Source organism: Sapajus apella, unplaced genomic scaffold, assembly GCF_009761245.1.
Source record: "Sapajus apella isolate SASKATOON/1434 unplaced genomic scaffold, GSC_monkey_1.0 scaffold53, whole genome shotgun sequence".
NCBI lineage: Eukaryota > Metazoa > Chordata > Mammalia > Primates > Cebidae > Sapajus > Sapajus apella.
The window spans coordinates 5,815,883-5,832,097 of NW_022436993.1; the positions used below are offsets into that span (position 1 = coordinate 5,815,883).

A 16,215-nucleotide genomic window follows, 5' to 3' on the forward strand; every position below is an offset into this window, starting at 1 on the left:
GGTTATGTATTTACTTTGAATATAAATACTTTAAGACATACTTAAATAATAATTCAAGTTAGGAAGGCTGATTCTGGAAAGAGGAGAGGAGAAGTTATTGAGAGAGGCTATAAATTGAGATCAGATCAACCAAAGAATACGGCCATCCATACAGTAACTTAATATGGAGGCAGAAGAGATTGTTCAAAGAAAGGGGAGAGTGTGGCAGAGAAGAGTCGAGTTCATTTACTATGATGTACTTAATTTTCTATTATATAGGATATTTCTTGAAACCCAATGCTTTCTATATTTATTTTCATCATAAATTCTATTCATTCATTATTAGCAAGTACAGTCAACCAGGATGATCAAATCTGGTTCAAAGTGCAAATTATTATCCAGAATGCAACCCACCTGGAGCCCCATGGAGATCATTAGTGCAAATTCCACTGTGTTCTTTGGTCCCAGAGGACTGTGCTGGAGGCAGGTGATGCCAGAATTAGCCTATCAAATTGCGGAACTCAGAATTTCCCAAGGGCAGATTTTCCAGAGATGGTTTTCACTTACAGATCCATTGCAGAACTGCCTTCGCACTTATTTTCAGATTATCCATTCAGAATCATTCTGTGAACCAGAAAGTATCTGTTTCAGAGTATACTTGTTAAGATCCTTTTAAATAAGTACTTTTTACATCATGCGCCTCAATGGGCATCAAGACTAAATGTCGAATGAACATGTTTTGTGAGATTTTACTCTTTGTGCTCGAGTTGCTTTGCTTTGGTGGCATGGGTCTGAGTTCTTACTGTGTCTGGGCAACATGGTTGCTGCCGCCTTTTGGCCAGTGTACTTTGTGCTCCTTGTCTTGCTCTGTGCTGTTTGCCACCTGGATGATTCCATCCAGCCATTGAGCCTCACTGCATAAAGAAGAAAAGAACAAATACCCTGTGTGCGTTAGGGCGTGCAAGAGGCTGGCTTTCTTGAGATGGCAAATCTATGAATAGAGTCTAGATAGGCTATTGTGCGGCATGTGTTTTTATGGCTGGGCAGGTTTGCATAGTCCAAGGCACATCAGCTGAGCCGTAGCGGGTCTGGCTTCTGGTTTTGACGCTAAAAGTAATTTCTTGTGTTATTTTAGGAATAAGTCACTTATTTGGCTTCAGTTTATTCATCTTTTTGTCATCTTTAGGTCCTTTCTGCTCTTAAACTATGAAATCTGTGTCTTAGATCATTATGGATGGGATCAACAGATGAGGATATAACAATTTGAAAAAAGCCAATTGAGTGAGAAAGGTGCCAGAGGCAGCAACGTAGGTTTCAAATCATGGGGCCATTTGGAATCCTCTGTGGGTTTTAAAATATAACTTCTATTCCAAACCTAAAGTTTCCTTAATGTTTGCTCTTCCATGCCACCCTATATAGGCATACATTGCCTCCACCTTTAAAATGCTCTGTAGTACTTGTCTGGGTACAGTGATTCACGGCTGTAATCCCAGCACTTTGGGAGGCTGAGGCATGTGGGTCACCTGAGGTCACGTGTTCGAGACCAGCCTGGCCAACATGGCGCAACCCTGTCTACTAAGAATACAAAAATTAGCTGGGCATAGTGGCACGTGCCTGTAATCCCAGCTTCTAGGTGTCTGAGACAGGAAGATCGCTTGAACCTAGGAGGTAGAGGTTGCAGTGAGCTGAGATAGTGCCATTGTACTACAGCCTGGGCAACAGAGTGAGACTCCGTCTCAAAAGAAGAAAGGCTCTTTATTACTTACTTAATACTATTAATATATAAGTGGACCAAGACAACAATTCTTTATTTGCTGGGGATTCTACAATTTAAGCTGGGCTCTGCTGGGCAGTTCTGGTCTCACTCACATGGTCGCAGTCACCTGGGGAATGACTGGGGCTGGGGCTGTTGTGTAACCGCCTTCCAAAAGGACAAGCCCAGGGCTCAGTGCTTGTCAGGCTTGTGCTTATGGTCTTGTTTGCTGGTGTCCCACTGCCAACACAAGCCTTGTGGCCAGGACCAGAGTTGCTGTAGGAAGGGGTTGCGTAAGAGCGTGAACGCCTAAGAGGTGGATTGATTAGAAACCATTAATATGCGGTCGACCACATATTTATGCTCTGAGATCGTATTTTGAAAGTCGGTACTGCAGACAGGAAGGACATGTCTATATTCGCTGTCGTAGGCTGTCAACGTTTGGAAAGTTTGGCTTGACAGTGTCTGCGCCCTTACAGTAAATGAGGCAAGTACATAATAAATTAGTTTTGACTGTGTGTGGTGACTCATGCCTATAATCCTACCACTTTGGGAAGGCTAAGGCAGGCAGATTGCTTGAGGTCAGAAGTTCGAGACCAGCCTACACAACATAGTGAGACCCTGTCTCTACAAATTTTTTTTTTTTTAAGCTGGGTGTGGTGGCATGCACCTATAGTCCCAGCTACTCAAGGAACTGAGGTGGGAGAATCACTTGAGCCCGGGACGTTGAGGCTGCAGTGAGCTGTGGTCAGCAGTGCACTCCAGCGTGGGTGACAGTATGAGACCCTGTCTTTAAAAACTAAAAATAAATAAAACTTAAAAATAAGTCAGTTGTGATGACAGAAGTGGGTGTCTGTACTTCCCTGAGTATAGCCAGGAGAGAATGTTTTCTGTTCCCTCTGGTTCTTCTTTCTCTAGTTCTTTTTCAAGACTCTGTTGTGGAGTCTTCTTCCTGAAGATTGTCACCATTTCCTTTTTCTCTGTGAATCCCTTTGTGACATTATCAATTTCTATAGCTACACTCTCCCTAAAGCTTTAAATAAAATCTCTTTACTGATTGCTTCAAAATGTTTTCAGCCTCAGAACTACGTTTGTGGCTGCATGTTAAACATCTCCACATGAATAGTCTGTGGACACACCAAAATAATGCATCTTCGTCATACCCTAAATTGACTTCTCTTTCTGCATTTCCTGTTTTAGGTAATGGCTTCACTGCTCTTCTAGTCTCAAAGGCCTGAACCCTCTTAAGCATCCTTAGCACCCGTCACTTGGTCTTGCATTGTGATTCTGGCCTTGTATTGTGATTTTGGTCTTCAGTCCTCATCCTTGCCTCAAATTCTGTTCCACACACTTTACTAAATACCTTAGAGGGTCCTCATCATTAAACCCCCTGGTTTATAACCTTCCATGACTCCTTACTGCCTAGAGAACAGAAATCAGCCTTCTCACTCTGGCACTGAAGATTCCCCTCAGTTCGGGCCCTTGAAGTTCTTCACTGTCATTTCCTGTGTTTAACAACATGTTCTCTAGGATAAGAATCCAAATCCAAGTGTTTTCCCTCCTTCAGGGTCTGGCTCCAACATCTCCTCCTCCTCAGACAAACTCAGTAGGTACCAATCTCTTCCCGCTCAATATCATCACAGCCTTTCATGCTGTTAGCACCTTTTCTTTTTATTTAAAATAGACTTGATTGCTTTTACAGAAGTTTTAGGTTCACAAAAAATTGAGAGAACTGTGCAGAGTTCCCACAGAGCCCTTCCAGACACACACATGCAGACTCCCAATCATTGACATCCCGGTCAGCACCAGAGCGGGACTGTTGTTACATTCAATGAACCTGCCTTAGCATGTCATTGTCAGCCACAGTCCACAGTTGTCATTAGAGTTGTCTCTGTGTTGTACATTCTGTGGGCTTTGACAAATGTATAAGGATATGTACCCACCATTTCATTAATAGTACCATACAGAAAGTGTCATTGCCCCTCAGAATCCATCATGCTCCACCTCCGCCTCCCTTTCTCCCCCTAAATCCGCTGCATTTCTCACACTCACCTCACTGTTTCTGTCGCTCACCTATGACCCCCTCCATCCCATCATGGACTTCTGTCACTACATAGATCTCTAAAAAATGTGAATATGCGGATTACATCTTCGAAACCCCAGTTAAAGGGCAGTTATCATCTCCTAAGGAAGGCTCAGGTTTTACATAAATAGGAAATTTTCTTTGGGGGACACAAGCCACCAAGGTTAGTGGTTGCTTAAGCTGAAACTTGACAGTTAAGGGAGACGTTTTTCAGCCTGGTAAAGGTCAATAAGTATTTGACGGCATTAGAGATGATTTTTGCTTTATGTCCTAGTTGTGTGTGCTCCCTTCTTAGTGGTTTCTTTACACATTAAAAAAAAACAAAAAAAAAAAAACTATGCTTCCTAAAACACTTTTCGCCTGTTCTACGGAGGGGGAGAGAGAGAGAGAGAAGAATTGGACATTGGCGAGGAATAATTAAGTGGATCCTTCTTTAAAGCCATCTCCATTTCTAATATGGATAATCACCTCTTAATTGGTTTTCTTCACTTGGACTTTTAAGAGATCCTATTATAATAAACAAGCGAGTAAATGCCTAACAGGTTAACAGTAATGTATGCAGAATACGGTATAATATTGCTGCAAAGAACTCAACCAAAATGGATAAAGCTTCGTGAAGTTGTGTGAACAGGCTTGTCAGCAAGTGTCTAAATGTTCCCCCAAATCTGCAAGCACTGAAGGAAACGAACTTGAAAAGTAAACTAGAAGCACTATAGAAAAGAGAGTTGATATACCAGAGCAAGACATTACAGTTTCCCGTAGCAAAAGGTGTGACGCGTGGTAGTTTTAGATTTGCTGGTAGTAATGAAATAAAACAGACAAGGCCACTTCTGTTCCTTCCCATCCTGTTTGGCTGAGCTCTTTGGCCTGTGCTGTAATTTGTGGATACAGATTTCACAGGAGCCCAGGGTGGCATTGCCTCTCAGCTGCTCTGTGGTATATCAGCCGCAGATTCTCCATTGAGTTCACATTCATCATGACCCTAAGTCACATAATCATACTTTGATTTAACCACATTTTATTTTCAATAAAAGCAAAGATTTATTGAGTGTCTACTCTGGGGCAGCACTCTGGGGACGGTGATGTTAGTGACAGTGAAGTGCCTGAGCAAGGCACTGTCATGGATTCAGTTTGTCCTCACAGCAGCTCCATGCTGCTAGCACTGCATCTGAGGTGCCTTGAGAAGCCGACACTCACTTTTCTACATGTGAACTCGCTTGGTCTCCCCCTTGCTTACGCCCAGTTGCCTCCATACTGGGGCAAAGACTTGAGAAAACGAAACCACGTTCGAGTGTTTAGCATTTATTGTTTCCTTTGGTGACCAGTTGTGTGAAGCGTTTTTGGAGCATATTGCAGACAGCTTTAGGTGTGGCATGGAGGAACGATGGTCCAGGTGAGAAGGACTCCGCATCCGCCAGGCTTGGATCCCTCTGTCCTGGTTTTCTCGCCCCAGTCTCCCCTCCCCTGCCTCCACCCTTTGCTCCTGGCTCTGTGGAGCACTCCAAAGTTCCAGCCTATCCTGAAAGATGAGGATAATTAGATTTTTCCCCCCTCTTTACTGGTAGCCAGGACAAAGCTGGGATTTTTCCACGAGAGCATTTTTACTGTCGGTGAGTGGGTAAAATAAAAAGAGCGGAGGATCACATAGACTTAGAGAAAGTGTGTTCTACAGAGAGGCTGTGTGTTTAATCTAGCTCCCATCTACCCCACGAGCAGCTTCCCTCTGGCTACTTTAAGTAGTTGAGCAGGTTTTTCTTTTAAAAATTTATGTCCCTTTCATTTATTTATGTGTTTATGAAACAAGAGGCAGTTGAGAGCCATGGCCGAGAGCCCAGGTTCTGGAACTGTGCTGCCCACATCTGAATCCTGTGCGCTACGCAGAGGTCTCTATGACCTTGAGCCATCACTTAACTCAGCCCCTGTTTTCCTGTCTACAGAGGGGAGTTGTGTAATAGTTGTGCCCATTTCACAGGGTAACGATGGTTACCCAAGAGGCTGTTAAGGTGATCAGCAGATACCCGATGTGTACTAAGGCTTAAATAAATGTTAGCCTTGGTGATGTATTGTTTTGGGCCATTTTTTGAAATGATGAATTTTGAGGATGAAAAGGTGTTGAACAAATAGAAAAACCAAAGAATACAGAACAAATACAAGACTCAACCACTTTCTACAATTGAGACATATTTTTTCTTTTGATTGGAAATTATTCGTAAAACTTGATAATGTAACAGAGTCAAGAATATTTTATAACCTATTTCCCCCTACCTTTCTTTCCCCTTAATTTTAATTTCAAAATAAGCTTTCATTCATTCAGCAATGGGCTGATTCAGCAGGTTATAGAGTAAAATAAAAAAATAAATGACAGTGAGCTGGGTACTGAGTTAGGTGCCAGGGCTGAGTGTGCCTCGTGACCTACACCCAAGGTCATGTTTCTTGCACATGGAATAGAGCTCTAGGATTGATTCATTCATTCATTCAGCAATTGGCGGATTCAGCAGGTAACGGAGTAAAAAAAATAAATAACAGTGAGCTGGGCACTGAGTTTGGTGCCAGGGCTATGAATGTGCCTGGTGACTTACATCCAAGGTCATGCTTCTTGCACATGGAAATGACACTGATTATCCCAGTGAGGTGTAAGAGAAATATTCCAGTTGGTTGAATGTAAGATGCATATGTGGCACAGAAACTACAAATTGAGTCCTAACACCAACTTGTCAACTTGAGTAAGCATGGTGCAGATTACTATGGAGAGAAACAATGTTGTACATACTGTACTAAAAATATTTTAATGTTTGTTTTTCATTTTGAAACAATTTCAGACATACAGAAATGTTGCAAAAATAATAGGAATAACTCCCATATGGCCTTCACCTAGAGGCTAACATCTTATATAACAAATAGGACAGTTACAAAGATGAGGAAATTAACACTGATAAAAGATTACTGTGTCATGACAGAAAGCACTTATTTACATTTCTACACTTGTTCACTTTTGTTTTCTTTCTGGTCAAGTCACATGATCATTTGGTTGTCATGTCTCCCTAGTCTCCTTTAATCTGGACCATTTCCTGTCTTTGTCTATCATGACCTTTAGACTTTTTATGAAGACTGGTTATTTTGTAGAATGGCTCTCCAGGAGAGCTTGCTTCCTAATGATTACATTCATTATGCAGCTTTCATGAGAATACCAGAGCGTTAGTGCTGTGTCCATCTCAGCACATGTATCAGAAGGCGCATGATGTCCGCTGATCTCATCACTGAAGCTGTTGACTCTGGTCATTTGGTTATGGTGATGTCAATATCAGCTTGCTCCACTGCAAAGTCACTGTTATTTCCCTTTGTTCTTAAGTATGTTGTGGGGAGATACTTAGAGATTGTATAAATATCCTGTTTCTCACCATACGTTTACTCACTAAATTTAGCATTTATTGCCGATTCTTAATGTGTAACAGTTATTACTGTGGTATTTGCAAATTGCTGAGTTTTTGTTTTCATAGTCTGTCTACATAGTTGAAATTGTACTAAAAGGAAGAGTTTCCTTTCTTCCATAGAACATGAACTCATAGATTCTTTTCCTGTGGTTACTCTATTAGTCTGCTCAGACCCACTACCAAAATGCTATCAGTTAGATGGCTTAAATAACAAATACTTATTATCTCCCAGTTCTAGAAGCTGGAAAGTTAAAAAACAGGGTTCTGACAGGTTTTGGTTTCTGGTGAGGGGTCTCTTTCTGGCCTTCAGATGACCACCTTCTGGCCCTGTCCTCACATGGCGGGCCTGGGCTGGGGATGGGGGCAGTAAGCTCTCTGGTGTCATTACTTATAATTCTGTCGGATCAAGACCCACCATGATAACCTCATTTGATCTTAAATGCCTCCTAAGGGCTCCATCTCCAAACAGTCACTCTTGAGGTTAGGGCCCCAATGTAGGAAATTGGAGGAGACAACAACTTTGAGCCCATGACAGTTATAATCCATTATTATCACTGTTTACAAAAAGGTTACTAAAAAAATATTTGGAAGAGGGATTATTGCTAAAGTAAAGAAACTCTGTATTGACTGTCAATAAAAGTAAAACTGAACGTCGTATCATATAGTGTGTTAATGTACTGTTGGCCTGTTTCGCTCTTTCTGGCCAGGGTATGTGACTTGACTCCTGATCTTGAAAAGCTGTCATTTTAGTTCCTGGCTACTCTCTTGTCCCGGTTTCCATGTTCCTGTCCTTTAGTATTTACTCTTGTAAGAAGAATATGAGAACTGATGTGTCACACCTTGCCTGAGTCCGCTGACTTAATTGAGTTGGATGACGGTGGAAGGTAAAAGGACTCAGAGCCCAAGCGTGTTGTAGTAATTGATACATGGTGAGTTACCCTTGGAATTTGCGTATCTCGTCCCACCTTTAGAGGACTGTTGGGGTTTCTTAAACCAAAACTTAACAGAATATGAATTTTGTAGTTGCTGTTTTTGAGTTTTTTGTTACCCTTTGTGGCTCATTCTGATGTTTTGCTGATAATCATATATTTGCTAATGTCTAAAAACAACAGTTGGGTCACTGCTATAAAGCAGATAAATACAGCAGTTATAGAAGCTGCTGACTTGGTGGATTCACATCTACCGTGGAAAGCGGTTTTCATTGTAAAAATCCCCATTTCATGTATAAGAAAGATGATTCCTATTCAGTCTGTTTTTAACAGTCATCTAGTAATTCTGTATTTTAACATCTAAGTAGCTACTTACATTCTGAATAGCTACAAAGCAGAGCATTTGAAACAATCTTTAAAATATCACAGTATATAAAAAACATGGTCAGAACTCTCAAGTATAGTGTTCTGTGCCATAGGGCTAGAGGAAAGAATATAAACCACATGATTAAACTGTTATCATGATCATCTGGAGCAGTGTAAGTCGTTATTAAAATTAGAAATTAGGTGGAGGAAATGGCGTGGTGTCATTACCAACTTCATATGAAACAAGAAGGCTGTTTGATATGAAACTCCAGCATCCCAAGTAGCTGGGGCTACAGGGGCATGCCACCACACCTGGCTTTTTTTTTTTTTTTTTTTTTTTTAAAGTTGCGGGGTCTTCCTACTTGGCACGGGCTTGTCTTAAACTCCTGACCTCAAGCATCTCCCCTTTTTGGCCTTCCCAGTGTGCTGGGATTTTAGTCATGAGCTACTGCACCTGGCCTTAGGTGTGCCTTTGGAGTCAGATGGAAACTGCTTGCAAAATATAGAAAGCATCTTGTAGCTAGTCCAGTCAACCGAAGACATTTTTGGACAACATCTAATACCTCTTCATTTTGTCACCATCTAGTGAAAGTAAAATATCTTTTTTTCTTAATCCTGTTTTGAAAGAAATCTTGTAAAAATGGATTTCCTCGCACCCTCTTTAGAATTGAACACTTTCACTATCACATGTATCTACGTGTGATAATAAAAACAAAGACTAATAAGACCAGGTTGTGTTTGGTTGGAATAGGAAGTATATTTCCCGAGAGTGTTAGAAAGGATATGAGAAAACTAGTGAGACTGATTTAGCTAATCAACAAATTAGGAAAACGATATTTCCTAAAGTTCTCGTGAGGTTAGTCCTATCTACTCGGTGGAAATAGTAGGCCACCTGGGATTTTTCTTTGAGGGTAGATCATTATTTGTATTTTAAATTTATCTTCAGTGTTGTTTATTAAAATCACTCTTGGTTTTTAAAAATATAATACAGAACTTTATTTTCTTTAAAAAGGACAACTTATTTTATAATTAACATAGATTGCTTTCCTCGAAATAAAAATTGTCGTTCTGCACTAGCGTCCTCTGCCAATTGCAGTGGGACTCGAGGCGGTTGTCTTAGAATAATCATAGGTCTAGCGCGTGCTTTAGGCTTCCAGGTTTTTGAAGAATGCAAGTATGGTGGACCTTTAACCACATCTAAGGAAAATGTTAAGTGAAGCATGCTTTTAATAGCTAGTCTGTCATTTTTAAGGTTTCAATAGTGTATGTTTTGAGGCAGCGAACTTAAAAGTGCTTGTATATTAAAGCTTAATAATCCTTAAACATTATTAAGTTACTGATAAATGTTCTATTCTGTTTGATGGGCTGTCAAAAAATCATAAAGAAATAAGAGAGAAAATTATTGTTTTGGATTTTTTTTAGTATGGAGATTTACGTAAACCAAAAACAAAATTCTAAGGTGCCCAAACCATCTGAACAGACCCCACCTGTAGGCCAACAGCATTCCAAAATTAACTTGAAAAACCTGTTGAGGCCATAATGGAAGAAGGGGGTTGGACATGCCAATTCCTCATTCTACCATTTTTCCTTTTGTAATTCACAAAAAACCAACCAGCATTAATCTCAACACAGATGTTAAGTCTGATAAGAAGCATTTATAATCTATTCCTTTCATAAGCGTGCTACCTGGAGACTTCATCTGCAAGATATAACCTTGGTTTCCAAAACCCATATCCTAACCCAGTAATTGCTTTCTATGAAATAGTTCTTTCAACCAATTACCAATCAGTAAATCTATCTATGACTTGGAAGGCCTGCCCTCCCCTTCTTCAAGATGTCCTGTCCTTCCAAATCAAACCAATGTGAATCTTAAATGTATCTGATTGATGTCTCATGTCTCCCTAAAATGTGTGAAACTAGGCTGTGCCCCAACCTTGGGCACATGTTCTTAAGATTTCCTGAAGGCTCTGTCATGAGCTGTTGGTCACTCATATTTGATTCATGAGAAACCTCTTCAAATTACAGTTTAACTCTGCATCGACAGTTACTGTTTCCTGAGTATACAGGAACACTTGACAGAATTTAAGGCACTATTTTTTCTGTGATTTTTGAGACTTTTTATAGTGATCAAGATTCATATTATGAAAAGGACTTAAATAATGGATATGAACATATTTTAAGTTTAAAATGCTGTGCACATTTATAAAAAAAATTTGTTCAAAAATTGCTCAGCTGAGGAATTGCTGTGTAGAGAATATTTTATTGCATTTATTTTATGCCAGTAAAATAATCTTTTACTAAGTTGTCTTGTGTTTAATCGGTCTAAACTTTGATCCCTTGGTAAACAGGAACTTAATCATTGTCATTGTAGCTTTTAGGTTTCTGAGAGATGGACATGAATATCAGGATTTTTCTTTGCTAGATATAATAGTAAAGTCACTTTTATAAGCAAAAGAATGAGTTTAAAACTTGTTCAACAACTATTGTAGTTGGTTCCTCAGGATGGACCGAAGTGTGCAAAAATGAAGAGATCTAGTCCCCACCTTTAAGGTGGCTATAATATTGTAGAGAATAATGACAACCATAGGCCAACTTCTCTCTCATTGAGAAAAATTTTGTTTTATCCTGTTGTGACAGCTTATGCTTACATTTTTACATTCTCCTTAGACTGTCTTTACATAAGAAATTATTAGAGTCCTCAAATAAAGAATATCATGGGGATTCTTCAATTTGACAATATAAGGCCTTGCACACAGACAAAGCCCTTGTATAGTGAGATGGCAGCAGTGAAAGCACAATTTGTCATGTATCCCAGCAGGTTTTAAAACCACAGCAAGTGGCTTTCCTTACCTTTTTTTTTTTTTTTTTACATACTAGCTTTTGGTTAAACACATGCAGGTCTATTTTCAGTATTTATTAGATTTCACATTCTTGATGAGTAGAAAAAGGCAATGTATTAGAGTTTATATAAACGAGATATTTGTGAGAAAATACTAAAGAAATTAAAGTGCTATATAAGATCTGCATTATTTACCTAATAACCTTTGAGAGACCACTTAGGACAATGTGTATTGTTCCTAGGAATATGTTTGTGATGCTAGGTGGTTTTGTGGGAGAGCGTGGGAGTTAAATACTCACAGTCTTCTCTTTATCTTGGTGAAAACTGTTAGCCTTGAATGATTCAGAAGAATTTTTAGAGGTTTCCATGTTTACAATGTAGTAATAACTGCCTGGATTAAATATGGGTGGATTGCATCCTGGATTCATGTTCATAGCATATGGAGAATGAGAAATTAATGTTAGTTGATCTAATTAGGAATTAGGATTCTCTGACATCTACTTCTCTGGTTTATTTTGCTCATCTGTTTTTATAGTTGATAGAATACATAGAATGCATGGGAGGAGGTGAGGAAAAGAGAGAATGATTTATGCAAAACTCATGTGATGGCAAATGCCCTTTTTCCTAAAGTAATAAAAACAAATAGTAGCATTTTCGTTCTCCTGACAGTTTGTGAATAGGAGTACTTGTGGATAGGAGAATATTAATTGGCATGACATATTTTTGAAAATTAATCATGAAACTGACATTTGTTTTTTACTAGGTTAAAAGAAAGTACTTGTTATTTTGGTTATTTGTAAAGCTCTTAAGTATTTTTTGGGGGAGAGTATACATACATCTAAATATAGATGAAAATATCCTGTTTTCGGCCATGAAAAAGAAATTGGCTGAGCTAATGGTTGTTTTGTAAACCACGCCGCTATACTTTGCATTAAAACATGAAGTAAATTTGTATCTATACCAGGAAGTAATTTTCTGCAGTTCATTGTGATAATGGGGGTAGGTGTGCTAAAACCTAAAGTGGAAAATCTTTGTAACAACTTGCTGAACTGGGTAGCTCTTCTTCCTTATTCTCCTCAATTTTCAGAAAACATTTTCAGGCACAAAAGAAAATTATGTAAGAAATGTAGTGTGGTATGTCTTATAAACAGTACCCTCTTTTGTGAATACAATAGCTTGGAAATATTATTTGCTAAACGATTATTTCTTCTTTAGACAAAACTTGAGTTGCCTATTGGCTTTTATTTTTTAAAAAACATGTGTTTTTAGAAATAGTCTCTTAGGCTAAAGAACGTAACTCACCAGGAAAACATGATGAATTCAGTGTATCAGAAAAACTTAGAACTCAAAAGCAAGTTATTCTAACTTTTTTTTTTTTTTTTGAGATAGAGTTTCGCTCTTGTTGCCCAGGCTGGAGTGCAGTGGCGTGATTTTGGCTCACTGCAACCTCCACCTCCTGGCTTCAGGCGATTCTCTTTCCTCAGCTTCTCGATTAGCTGGGATTAGCTGGCATTATAGGCATGCGCCACCATGTCCGGCTAATTCTGTATTTTTAGTAGAGATGGGGTTTCTCTCTGTTGGTCAGGCTGGTCTCGAACAGCCGACCTCAGGTGATCCGCCCACCTCAGCCTCCCAAAGTGCTGGGATTACAGGCGAGAGCCACTGCGCCTAGCCACTTTTTTTTTTTTTTAAAACAGAATATATTTTAGAAATTTGGGGAGGAGAAATTAACATAGAAGACTAGGATTTAGATATCAAAAATGCTGCAAATCATGTGCAGTCATCTGATGTTAATTTATAGTCCCAACTTCCATAGTTTTTGCAGGCTCCTGGAATGCAGTCTGCCATCAGGCCATGGAAGGAGACCCAGCAGGACCACACGGAGTGGCCATAATGTCATCTCTGTCCATGTGGCATCCACTTCAAGACTCTAGAGTCCAGCTAGAAAGGACTCTGGAGTCCAGCGTGTAGATGACATTGGTGTAAGCACAAGCCTTTATCAGAAAGAAGTCTGAATCTACCTTTCCTTCTTATAATCTAAGAAAAGCCATTTCCCCTCTCTGCTGAGTTATTTACGTTTCTTTTCTGTTCAGTAAGAATAATCTTACTTCAGTGTTGTGAAAACCGCTCTATGTGAAACGTTTTTGACAGTCTTTAAAACATGATGTTGCTGTGGCTAAGAGTGAATGCTGTGTTGTGTGCCTGCCTCTGGCCAGCCTGAGTAGAAGAGCATCACTTTATTTCTCAGTAGTACCGACTAAATGCCAGGAGAATGTAGAAGAGGAGAGGATTGTATCACTACCTGGGGCCCTTTTTTTTTTTTTTTTTTTTTTTTTTTAAAACTCCAAAGCCTACCACCAAATATCCTGTTTCCTCATCTCTGGGGTAATAGATGTGTAAAGATATGTGTATTTTGAAAACATCTCTCTTTAGAACAATAGACTCCAGATTTTTTTGAATTACATAGCTGTGTGTATGTGAAATCTGAGCATACTAATAACTTGTATTGCGAAGTATACATTATGTTCATATATATAAATATGAATGTTCTGTACATTTTAAAGCATATTTAAAAACTGAAAAAGGTAAGGTTAAATATTTTCAGTAATTTTAACACTACAAAAAAATCTCTTGCTCTCCATTAGAGATTAATCTTTTCATGAAAGCAGTGTAACTAATTTTTGAATTTTTTGAAAATGTTTTAATAGTGACTTTTTAAAGCCTAGCTCTAAGTTTAGCATATTTTGATTCCTTTTTTTTTTCCTTTTTCTTTTTTTTTTTTTTTTTCTTTGAGACAGAGTCTCACTGTGTTGCCCAGGCTGGAGTGCAGTGGTGCAATCTCAGCTCCCTGTAACCTCTGCCTCCTGGGTTTAAGCAATTCTCTTGCCTCAGCCTCCTGAGTAGCTGGTATTAACAGGCGTGTGTCACCACGCCCGGCTAATTTTTATATTTTTGGTAGAGACTGGGTTTCACCATGTTGGTCAGGCTGGTCTTGAACTACTGACGTTATGATCTGCCTGCGTTAGGCTCCCAAAGTGCTGGGATTACAGGCATGAGCCACTGTGCTCAGCCATTGATCCTTGGTTTTAATGGCTTTCGTTGCTGGAAAATAAACCTTACAAAGATTTGTAAATACAAGTGGAAGAATTGTATCACTGGCCATTTTTACTAAATTATCACACCCCTTTTCTCAACACATCCTACCAGTTATAGAAAAGTTTTTAGTTGACTTTCAGATGGTAAAATTTTTTCCGAAACTTATTGGAGCGTTGCTGTATTTTTAAACTTTTAACAAATAGATTCAAAAACCATTAGCAAATGGGTTTGAAACTCTCTGGCAAGATTTCTAGTGGACTAGAATATTCTATTTCCAAGTTCCTAAGTGTGCTGATATAAGAGTTTTCATAGGTGACACGGTTACATTGTTTTTGGCAACAAGATAACAAAACAGTGGAAATATTTCCAAACATCTGTTTGTATAATATTCTCTTTCAAAGCTTTGGTTTCTCTTGAAAAGCAGTTAATTTCTTACTCAATGTTGAGTCTCACCTTTACTTTGAAAGGAAGCCTAAGTGTGCTGATTTTTCCCCCCTGCTAGGTAACATACTACTGAGAAGCACCTCTGACCCCTGCAAAGGTCCGTGAATTTGGAACACATGTTTTGTAAGGGAAAAGAGCATGACTCATCTCCTAAATTCCACAACTTTTTTTAAAGTGCTTGAGTTCTTCCATCTCAACCACACACAGTAGTTCTTTGAACGCAGGAAATAAGTTAGCAAATACCCGAAGCAGAGAAATGTTAGAATCGTCTTTACTTTGATGCAACTCGAAAACCAACTTGACAGGCTGCGTAATTTATTCTAATCCTTGAGTCTTCAAATATTGACTGGTGTTCCTATGCCTCTGCCAACAGTATTTGCTGACAAAGGAATTCATTCAAATTTGATGCCATGTTGGTTTTTACATGCTTTAAGCCATTTTTACCTTGGTTGAAATAGCAAGTGCTTCTCGAGTAATAGGTGGGTTTTAGTCTTTTGCTAGCAAAGGAACCCAGAAGGAAGCTTCTACATGTTAATCATTAAATTAATAAAATTTTGTGAAGTACTCAGTTTGTAGAGTAGTGCTGCACAATGTTAAACATAGTGAAAAAAACGAGTTGTCTTCAGGTCCTGAGTGCTTAGATTTTAAATGATTTGCCCATTTCAGTAGCTCTGTACTATCATTAACTGATATCTCTAGGTACAGTGTACACCTAGGGGAGCTTTATCATGAACAAAAATGAATGGAAGCCAGCATTTTAAATAAAGTCTGCCCCTCCATTTTAATTGTTGTGAACTATTCTTGTCATATCTGATGAAATCATCAGTGCTTTGACCTCATCATGTGACTGATAGCGAGAACCCTGGGAGCTCAGGGCTTGTGTTAGCCCTGCCACGTGGCTTCTTGTTAACTGGTCCTTGTGTGTTTAACGTTAGCGTCAGCCCATGTGGTGGTTTTTCAGGCTTCCTTTAAAGCAGTTGTCTGTTTTGTGAGGGTTGATTTACCTTAAAGCCAGATGGTATGATCCGTAAATCCACTTAACTGGGCACATGTAACCTACAATCAGCGGCAATGCATTGGACCTGAGCAATGCACAGATGTCCCCTGCCAACCCCTAAGCTCCTGCTGTTCCTTGGGGTACCTCCCTTCCAATACACAGCTCGTGACGCTCACATGGGACTGAGGAGGACGTCCGTCAAACAAGCTTTGTAAAGGCAGCCTTTAGTATAAAGTACATAGAGAAGTTCTCTGTCTCCTCCCTGGGGAGCATACCACCTTTGTGAAAGACCCTTGCC

General features: G+C 39.4%; 1 protein-coding gene across 2 annotated transcripts in view; it reads left to right on the forward strand.

Moving 5' to 3' along the window:
- The window catches only part of PIP4K2A (phosphatidylinositol-5-phosphate 4-kinase type 2 alpha), a 166,775-nt gene that overhangs the window by 71,861 nt on the left and 78,699 nt on the right, over window positions 1-16,215 (forward strand). The gene's annotated exons all lie outside the window — the stretch shown is intronic.